We start from the raw sequence: 10,988 nt of genomic DNA on the forward strand, positions 1-10,988 counted from the left end.
TTAATTTCAACCACTGCACTGGAGCCATTAACCCTCTTGACCACACTGGAGCAATGGAAACCCTCATGCAAAAAGGGTTTCAAAGAGATTTAATAATTAGAAGACAGAGTTTAGTATCTGCCCATGGTGAGAAGTGCTTTTCTACTCTGAAGCTTTCAAATAACTGGGCTGGGTCCAGTTCTCGTTGAAAAATAGCAGTTTTCTGATCAGTCTGGGACTCTGTGGTAGAGAAACCAACACAGAGGGCTTCACCAAGCTCCATGAAATCCATGCTGGTGGCCAGACAATTCATCCAACAGGCTTGGCTGTGGAACCAACCAACAAGACATGTTCGCTCCTGATGACCAAGGTAGCAGAATCTGTAGTCAGCCATCTACACTAGAGAGACACACTAAAGCCAAAGCACTCATGCAAGAAGGTGGCCAGTCACAATGAAAACTTTAGAGGAAAAGCTAATTGCCATATTAAATGTTAGGCCATAGTCAGCAAGCTTCAGTACTTGATGTCCCCACTCCGTCTCTGGTATATGCTGGCTCTCCTCACACACAGCTGCAGTCCCTTAACCTCTCTCCCCACATTTTATAACATGCCCCTTACTTGTAACACTGATATCAGCCTGCCCTAGAGAGCCACCTAGAGAAGGGCACTAAACGATATTAACTATAAACAGAAAGTGCAAAAAAGTCATTGTACTGGAAAAAAGTCTGTAGTTTTTGCAGCCAAATTTCTAGGACAAGCATTAAAGCTGTAAAACAACGTGGCACATTCACACTAAATTATTTTATGCAATCAAGATGGTCACAGCTGATGTGGACGCAGTGCCATAAACATGCATTTACAAACATTAAATAGCCAGACCGCCCACCAAAACCTTTGCCTGGAGTATCTTTACTAAGCCCCTGTGCAATCAGGATAGGGGTTTATAGCTGATTTAGATTAGTGTAATTTTAAATTTATTCTGCCTGTTTCCATGAAAAAAAAAGGGCTATTTTCTTGTTAATAAAAGTGACATGATTTAAAACTATTTTAGCACAAATACAAATAGAAGTACCATGTACACCTTAAATATTTGTCCATTTGTTCAACGATTCTTTTCTGCCCCACTGGGATATTTGTTCTTTGGTGTGTGTCCTCCCAGGCGCCTATATTATTTCCCTTTAACTGGTTTATTACAGTGGCTCCTGCTAAAGACAACTGCACTTAGGGGTTCACTAGTGCAGTGGTTCTCAACCTGTGGTCCGTGAACTACGTCCAAGGGCTCTGCAAAAGACTTGGCCTGAAATCTGACTGAACAGAATTCAACATACATTTCCAAAGGGGTCTGCACCTCCATTTAAAATTTTGTACGGCGTCTGCAAATGAAAAAAGGTTGAGAACCACTGCACTAGTATGTCCATTATAACCTCAAAAGGGACTCAGGCTGACTGCAAGCTGAGGTTTACTATGGGAAGCCTTGACCTAATGGAATTTTTTCCTCACAAAACTGACGTCTGACAAAGCTCCTTGGGGCAGGGACTATGTCTTCCTATGTGTTTGTACAGTGTCTAGCACAATGGAACAACCAGTCCTCACAGAATAGTACCCAGCGGTCACAGTCAGAAACTGGTAAACTTAAATATTTTTGTATTTGCCAGATATGAACAGGAGAGCCTTCCCCTACTCTTCACTGTCTATTAGGAGTCTCTGGAATCAGTAAATGCAAACTGGACTGTACCTAGCTGGCCTGAAACACCCCATCTTGCTAACAGGCATTGATTATATTGGGGAATGCACAGTGAGTTCTGCTAACTCACAGAGGTAGGTGGCTCATTACCCCACTGGATACAAGGGAAGAGGGAGTAGCTTTCTAGAAGGAGGCAATCTAGGGTATGGGCTGAGTAATGCAGCGGGAGGAACACTGAACAGCCAAGCCTGGAGAGAAGTTTTGAGCTATGTATGTTATAGTTAATTTCTGTGGTAATAAAACAGAACCCTGTGAGGGGAGTGAGTTTGGACTCTATACCGTGTGTGGACTGTTTTTGTGAGCAGACTGGGAAAGATACCTGCTCACATAGACCAAACACCATTCCGTATTCATTCCCCCCTGCCCCCCACTTCCATTGAAGTGGTACAAGTATAGTGAGATCAGAGGGCTCTCTCTCCAGTGCGTGACACAATAACTATCAGTTGGGAGCCTGAATTCCCAGTCCTACCAAGTAAAAACATGTCTAAATTACAGTGATGAATGACCTACTATTGCAAAAAGAGTACACATTTCAGAATATGCTCCATAATTATCTGAATATAACAAAACCTAGCTGGCATGGCTAACAGAAAAGCCATGCCAGCACCATGCAGTTTCTTGGATCAATGTATTCTTAACAATTAACCCTCCGATTCACCTGCTAGAGACTTAGGGCTTTGTCTATACACTGCCACAATGTGCACTAGAGGGGTGTGAATTCTAAAGCACACCAAAGGTGTTGTACGCTAAGTGGCCTGCATGGGCCCTGCAGGCATGCACTCAAAGTACCCTAGTCCACCTTAACATAGTACTGCTTGTAATTATAAATAATTATTCCTTTCCATGGTGGTGCACTTTAGAATTCACTCTCCTCTACTGTGCATGGCTGCACCATGTAAACCAGCACATAGATTTAGCAGGGAACCGGATACAAATGCTGCAATACTTCTCATAGGACCCATCTGCATTACAGATTAAATAGTCAGGGGAATAGTCACATTATAGTGCAGACAATGCTTTACCTCTGTTCCATACCAGGCTAAAGCCCTGACTCAGCTGTACTGGTTGCATAGGTGGTCTCTTAAGGACTGTTACAGGCTAAGAATGCACACGTATGCGACTGCTGTTTTATACTCAAGGTAGGTTAATAACCACTTCTCTGCAATCTAACAGTCATTTCATTATTGGCCAATCACAGCGGCAGTAACTAATGTTCTACTGTGGCTACAAGAGAGTCAAAATGATTCGACAGACGCAATTTGCTTTGCTAATGTCATTGCTTGTCAGCTCTCCCTTTCCCATCATGCCAAGCAGGGATTTGTCAATAGCCAGTAGACCTAAAGGGTGCTGCTATCAGATGCAAAAGAAAAGCAGCTCATTTCAATGCACAAAAGAACTAGCAAATAGGCGAAGCTATAATACCGAGAGCCATCAGCCCCGATGCCACCTCTCTGATCTCATCTTGAGAGCTCTCTGGTCAGCCACCACAATAAGATACGTGCCTCTTCTGAAGTGGCTGTGAAACCCTCTTTAGGGACTGTCAGCTCCCAGGGGTGTGGATTGTAATGGGGTAATCTGTCCCATCTAATTAGATACTAACTGTACAAGCCACACTTTGAAAAACTCTGAGACACTAGGGAAGATACCAGAGAAACCAGTTAAGAGATTCAAAAGGAGAAAGCTTGTTTCTCCAAAAATATAAATATTTAACTATTTTGGAAGAGAAAAATACAATTTAGAAATTTCTTTTTTTAATCCATAATCCATTCTCTTCCCCACCCAGTCTCAAAGGTTTCAAGGTTCAAATTCCTAAGAGATTCACCAACGCTGGGTCTCAAGTCAGAAATATGGATGTAAATAAGACATCTAAGAACTACTCAGAATCATCCCCTACAAGTGCCCTTCTGCTGCCAAGATGTGTCATCTAGCAAGCTGTAGTTCGTGACCAGATTAAAACTAAAGTTCGATTAGACTACTGCAGCCCAACTTAATATTGAAAGGTTTATACATCCCTAATGATAGCTGGAGTAAGAAAAAATCTGCTTTCTTCACCCAAAGCTTCTTTTCTCCCCACCATAACGTATTTATCCATTGCAACCATTCCCAGGGCATACAAGATACCAAAGCGCTGGATGGTGACATTGATGATACAGCCGAATCACAGACTGACTGACTTTTATGAACAAGAACAAAATAAATTAAAGGAAACAGTAGTAACTTCTTCACAGTTTGGAGGAGGAGAACACAGCAAGAAACCTGAAATCTTAGAATCCCCAGGAATAGGAAGTAAAATAAAGCAATGAAGATTCTGGCTAGGAATATTTTGAGTTTACATCAGAAGTTAAGACTGAAGATTCACGCCAGAAGCAGAGATCTTACCTGCCATGGAGAAATGGTACAAAGCACATCAGACTCTTTTCTGTCAATGGGCCAAATTCTGGTCCCATCAAAGTCAATGGCAAGATTTCCAGTGACTTCAATGGGACCAGATTCAGCACAATTACACTAAAACAATAGGTCCCAGCCATTCTCCCTCAGTAATATTCAGGGATAAGAAGATTCTTGTGAAGCTAATTCAACCCTTGGTATGGAAGACATACATTCCCAGTCAGACTCCCACTCAACCATGCAAATTTCACTGCCTAGTCCTCTAGATCAGAGATTGCCAAACATTTTTGCTGAGTCCCCTTTGTCGATTCATGTCCCATGCTCATCCCTCCATAACTGTGAGGAGGGAGAGTATCAGGGAAGAGGGGGGCTCAGTAGTCACAGGGGAACTGGGGTGGCTGGCTCCCATGCGGGGGCTGGAGGAGGCCCTGCTGGGCGGAGCAGGGTATCATTATTGCCAGGGTGCAGCCTTTTGCTCCGTGCTCGCAGAATCCCTGCCGGCCTCCACAGCAGAGGAGGGTAACTGCTGGCTGCTGCAGTGGAGGAGCGAGATGGGCAGGGAGCCTGGTCTTGGCTGCACAGAGCCCCAAATGCTTCCCCTGCTGAACAGACCCCCCGCCCCTGGCCTTTGAGCATGGGCCCATCATGTCCTCGCATCCCCATTAATCTTATGGTGCCCCTCCCTGGGGGACATGCCTCACAGTTTGGGAAACTTTGCTCTAGACCTTCTGTCCTTTTCTAGCTAACATCTGTAATACTTCAAATCCACCTTCCCAAACTCCAGGCTCTGTATCTCCCATTATGCTTGTCAAAAAGCTACATTTTCAAAGACAGCCTTTTTAGTATGCACTTCGTTGCTCATTCATGTGAAACAATGTGCCAAGGTAACTAGAGATGGGAGGACTCTTTTGGCCAAAATCTATCACCCACTTGAAATGGGTTCTTCTCCCCCCCCCACCCCCAGATTTACAACAATTTGAGGTTCCAGTTCCCCTGGCTGTGGCACAATATGAGCTCTGGACTGCTGCCTTTTTAAAACCAACATATTCTATTCCCCAAACAGCCCTAAAAGGCCTGACACGGATTGTGTTCAAACAACAGCCTGTAGTGTTTGCATAGTACTAGCTTCCATTTGGTTACAAATATATATATATATATTTTATATAAAAATTTCCCTTGAATGACAATGGCTTAAATAATAAACATTTTTTGCTAGCTCTAGAGTCTTCCCTTGATGATCTTAAAGCGCTTTACAACCATCAATGAGTTATGCCTCACATCATGTATTCCACCCCAATAAGTATCATTATTTCCATTTCAATGAAGGGAAACTCAGGCACAGAGACTTGCCCAACGACACATAGCCCATCAGTAGCAGAGCTGTTCAAAGAGCCCAGATTTTCTGACTTCAGATCCCAAGCATTAGCCACTATAGATCATCCTCTCATGAAAGAGAGAATTAAGGGAAATATTTTTCTCTGACAAACTTGAATTACACAAAACCCCAAACTAAAAGCACAAACAATTTGAGGTTCCACAAAGCAGCATTCCTTTGGCTTCTCCTATCCCCAAAATATTTCTGCAAGAGCAAGCAAAGCAGTTAGCAGCCCTGAAAATGGAAATCATCTGCGTGTTCTAATCACACCTCTAAATTAGTCAGGCACCATTGTGTGCAAAACAGCAGATTTTTATAAAGTTTAACTAATAGGTTTTCTGGGTGCTAATTTTTGCTGTTAATTAAAATGCATGACTCAAAGTATCCATCTTATGGGCTAATTTGCGCTAAGTAAACTGCATCTTCCAGATCATTTTCATTTGTTCATCAGCTTCTGCAGTGGCACATAAAAGTTAAGGCCCAAATCCTCCAAATGGATCTGTGTGGACAAATCCCGATTAAAGTCAAAGGGGTTCCACACAAGTGTAAGGGTCTGTTCTCTTAGTTCATTTGCAGGATTGGGGCCACATTTTTAAATGAATTTATTACTGGTGAAAGTTGTGGCACTGACAGCACTGGAAAGTGAGGTCATGTGGGTGTCACAGGATAGATACAGAACAGGCAGTAGGAGAGAGCTTTTCACAGTCAATTTGTTTCAACCCTGGTCTGGAAGGACCATATGTGGGGTTACACATATCCTGGCTCTATGCTCATTCAATCCACGGTCTCTCTGCTAAGACTTTCGGAAAGACTGCCAATTAGATCCAAAAGGAATTTCCTGCACTGAATAACTGTCAGATGGTAACAAATATAGTGCCCATCTATAAAAAGGGAAATAAAAACAACCCAGGAAACTACAGACCAGTTAGTTTAACTTCTGTGCCAGGGAAGATAATGGAGCAAGTAATTAAGGAAATCATCTGCAAACACTTGGAAGGTGGTAAGGTGATAGGGAACAGCCAGCATGGATTTGTAAAGAACAAATCATGTCAAACCAATCTGATAGCTTTCTTTGATAGGATAACGAGCCTTGTGGATAAGGGTGAAGCTGTGGATGTGGTATACCTAGACTTTAGTAAGGCATTTGATACGGTCTCGCATGATATTCTTATCGACAAACTAGGCAAATACAATTTAGATGGGGCTACTATAAGGTGGGTGCATAACTGGCTGGATAACCGTACTCAGAGAGTTGTTATTAATGGTTCCCAATCCTGCTGGAAAGGCATAACGAGTGGGGTTCCGCAGGGGTCTGTTTTGGGACCGGCTCTGTTCAATATCTTCATTAACGACTTAGATATTGGCATAGAAAGTACGCTTATTAAGTTTGCGGATGATACCAAACTGGGAGGGATTGCAACTGCTTTGGAGGATAGGGTCATAATTCAAAATGATCTGGACAAATTGGAGAAATGGTCTGAGTTAAACAGGATGAAGTTTAACAAAGACAAATGCAAAGTGCTCCACTTAGGAAGAAAAAATCAGTTTCACACATACAGAATGGGAAGAGACTGTCTAGGAAGGAGTACAGCAGAAAGGGATCTAGGGGTTATAGTGGACCACAAGCTAAATATGAGTCAACAGTGTGATGCTGTTGCAAAAAAAGCAAACATGATTCTGGGATGTATTAACAGGTGTGTTGTGAGCAAGACACGAGAAGTCATTCTTCCGCTCTACTCTGCTCTGGTTAGGCCTCGGCTGGAGTATTGTGTCCAGTTCTGGGCACCGCATTTCAAGAAAGATGTGGAGAAATTGGAAAGGGTCCAGAGAAGAGCAACAAGAATGATTAAAGGTCTTGAGAACATGACCTATGAAGGAAGGCTGAAAGAACTGGGTTTGTTTAGTTTGGAAAAGAGAAGACTGAGAGGGGACATGATAGCAGTTTTCAGGTATCTAAAAGGGTGTCATAAGGAGGAGGGAGAAAACTTGTTCACCTTAGCCTCTGAGGATAGAACAAGAAGCAATGGGCTTAAACTGCAGCAAGGGAGGTCTAGGTTGGACATTAGGAAAAAGTTCCTAACTGTCAGGGTGGTTAAACACTGGAATAAATTGCCTAGGGAGGTTGTGGAATCTCCATCTCTGGAGATATTTAAGAGTAGGTTAGATAAATGTCTATCAGGGATGGTCTAGACAGTATTTGGTCCTGCCATGCGGGCAGGGGACTGGACTCGATGACCTCTCGAGGTCCCTTCCAGTCCTAGAATCTATGAATCTATGAAAGTTTAGTCACTACCCGTCTAGTGATCTAGAAGTGAAAATATCCATATTCCATTTCTATTTCATCATCCAGGCCTTTGAAAACTGAATTCTACGGAAGGTGACTTGAAAAATTTACCAACGACCTGACTAGCCAGAGGACTAAACATACTGATCAGAGTATGAAAAATGATCAGTGGGTGCCCAACAGGGAACTCCATGGGCAATAACCTGATGAGAAGCCCAGAGACTGATACGAAAGATAAGTAGGGGCTGCCCCTCTAGCTCAACTGCTTGAATTCTTATCAGGTTGCTATCCCTGGATCCTGGTAGAAGGCTCTATCTTTTGTATCAGCCTCTGGCTAGAGATACAAATAAATGTTGTACAGCCATCCACCCTTCTCTAGCAGTCTGTGGGAAAAGAGAAGCAGCTCTCTTTTCCCTTCCTGCATCCCCAGAGCCTCATGGCTACTGGAAGAGTGTGGGGAAGAGTTTGCCCTTCCCCAGCCTTCTGGCAAGGAGGACCAAAAGGAGGAGCTTTAGCTTTCCTGAAAAGCAGCAGCACAATATTGACACGATTCTTGTTTTTTCCACAGCTATTCACAGAAAACCCAGTGGCAGCAGCGAAACTGCCCAGAGTGGCATTAATTTCACACTGCTGCTACTCGGCAAAGCTATGGTCAGCAGTGAAGGGACCAAAGCTTCCTGCAGACTCAGGAAAACACCTGCATCGGTTCACATTTGGAAGGTTATCTTTGCAACCGTCAAGAACTAGAAACTTTTTTTTTTTCCATTACAGAAAAACAATATTCTGCAGAAATTGATGATCCATGTTCCTCTCTTGCCAGGGGCACGTAGGCAAGTGGACTTTTAAGCCCTGGTTCTGAAGCTCTAACAGAAATGTTAATTACAGAAGTATTAATATATTGTACGACAGAGCTCTTCTCTATACATCCCCCTTTAAATCATGGTTGAAATCACAGTTTGGCAAAGGTGAAGAGTTGCAGTTACACACTGAAAAGCAAAGCCAGATCCCCAGCCAATCCAGGATATGTCTATACTAGAAAAATATTTCCCTTTTTTTTCCAACATCAATGGAGCTGCAACAAAGGTATGATTGCCAATGTACAACGGACTAAAGTTTTTATCACTGTGTCATGAAAAGCTGCTCAAAGCAGCTGCACCCTTGCTGAAAAATGAGTAGTTTTTCTATTGTAGGCAAGACACCAGTCATTTCTATTCTCCCATCTTGGCCTCATTTTCACTAGAAAACTGAACCATTAGTGATGATAATTTCAGAAACAGCCCCTTCTGACCTGGTTCTCAAATTGCTAGCATAGATAGCTTTCAGCATTGTTAGAGAAAGCACTAGAGACACCAGGATCTCCACACACACAAATACACACACATACACATTCAGTAAATGTACAGAAAGAGTATTAATGATCCCCACGTCCATACTTTACACCTACCCTAGCTACAAGCTATAAACTTCACCTCAACGAGGCCTGGGCAAGAATATTGGCTCTTTCACATGCAATCAGAAATGGTTGTTTGTACAATGGCAAGTGCTGCACACATACAAAAAATTCTTTCACAAGCTTTATTATTGTTTATTTTTTAGACTAGCCTAGGCTAATAATAAAAAACAATTTCATGGCTCTTGCCAGGCCAATTAAGAGGAGTGAATCAGCAAGCAAGGAGGTGCTGATATGATCCTAGATTACGGGGATCGCCTCTGTTCACAGTATCAATACAGTAAAAACCTGTTCAAGAAACTCACAGCCATGCCATACGAACAAGGCATTCACTATTTCATTTCAGCCCTTCATCGCTTAATCTCGATGGATTTGTTGCCATCGGCTTCGGAGAAATTTTGCTTGTATAGCGGTTACTGCACCTTCACCCTTCTCTTCACAGCAAGCTCAGCAGGGAAACTTTCCCACTATATATGTATATAAATAATTTTATGTTTTACAGTTGGTAGTATTTTAAAAGTTCTATTTTAAACACTTAAAAGTTTGTAGGTAACTAAAAATATTTTCTGATGCTCTCTAGTGTGAACAGGATAGTTTGGATTTTTTTTGGTAAGTTCAAAAGCTATGACTAAAGCAGCATATTCTGTGCATCCCATATCCCCTCTTGCCTTGATTCTGGAGAAATCCACACTAACAACCACCTCTCTCCTTTCTTCTGTGGCCACTTTCAAACACTCTTAAATTTTGCGGTCCTATTTTGTTTGACCTTCGCTAGATCGTTGACTTTTGATGGTCCTGGGGGTGACTGCTTAGAACAGCTTTCACTGTTTTATTCTGCCACTTGACAGGTGGTACGGCATCAATGTCTATGTTTTAAATACAGTAGAACCTCAGAGTTATGAACACCTCGGGAATGGAGGCTCTTCGTAACTCTGAAATTTTCATAACTCTGAACAAAAAATTATGGCTGTTCTTTCAAAAGTTTACAACTGAACATTGACTTAATATAGCTTTGAAACTCTACTAGGCAGAAAAAAAATTGCTGCTTTCCCTTTATTATTTTAGTAGTTTACATTTACCACAGTACTGTATTTGCTTTTACTTTTGTCTTTGCTGCTGCTTGATTGCGTACTTCTGGTTCCAAATTAGGTGTGTGGTTGACTGATCAATTCGTAACTCTGGTGTTCATAACTCTGAGGTTCTACTGTAATCAACAGAACTGTACTTTGCAACTATCCTACCTCAGAACATCCCCAAAGCTTCCCTCTGAGAGAGCATCCTCATTGCAGTCTATCATGGCACCACCGGATTCAAACTGCCTATTCCAATTCGCCTCCCCTAAATTGCACACACAGAACCACACCACAGCCTTCGCTAGCTGGGAAAGAGGTGGAGAAGGCAGCGTGACCCTTATATTACACAGAAGGAGAGTGGATAATAATACTTTGCCCTTCTAAAGATTCTTCCATCCAAGCATACTGTGAGGTAGGGAAGTATTATTATCCCCATTTTACAGATAGGGAAACTGGCACAGGAAGGTTTGGTTTGCCCAAGGTTACACTGTAAGGTACATCTACACAGTAAAACACAAAATTCTGTGGCAAGAAGTCTCAGAGCCTGGGTCAATTGACTTGGGCTTGTGTTGTGGGGCTAAAAACAGCAGTGTAGATGTTCGGGTTTGGGCTGGAGCCTGGGCTCCAAGACTCTCCCTCTCTGCCAGGTTTCAGAGCCCAGGCTCCAGCCTGAGCCCAAATGTCTACATTGCTAT

This window comes from Emys orbicularis, chromosome 8 (genome assembly GCF_028017835.1).
Source record: "Emys orbicularis isolate rEmyOrb1 chromosome 8, rEmyOrb1.hap1, whole genome shotgun sequence".
In the NCBI taxonomy this organism is placed as follows: domain Eukaryota; kingdom Metazoa; phylum Chordata; order Testudines; family Emydidae; genus Emys; species Emys orbicularis.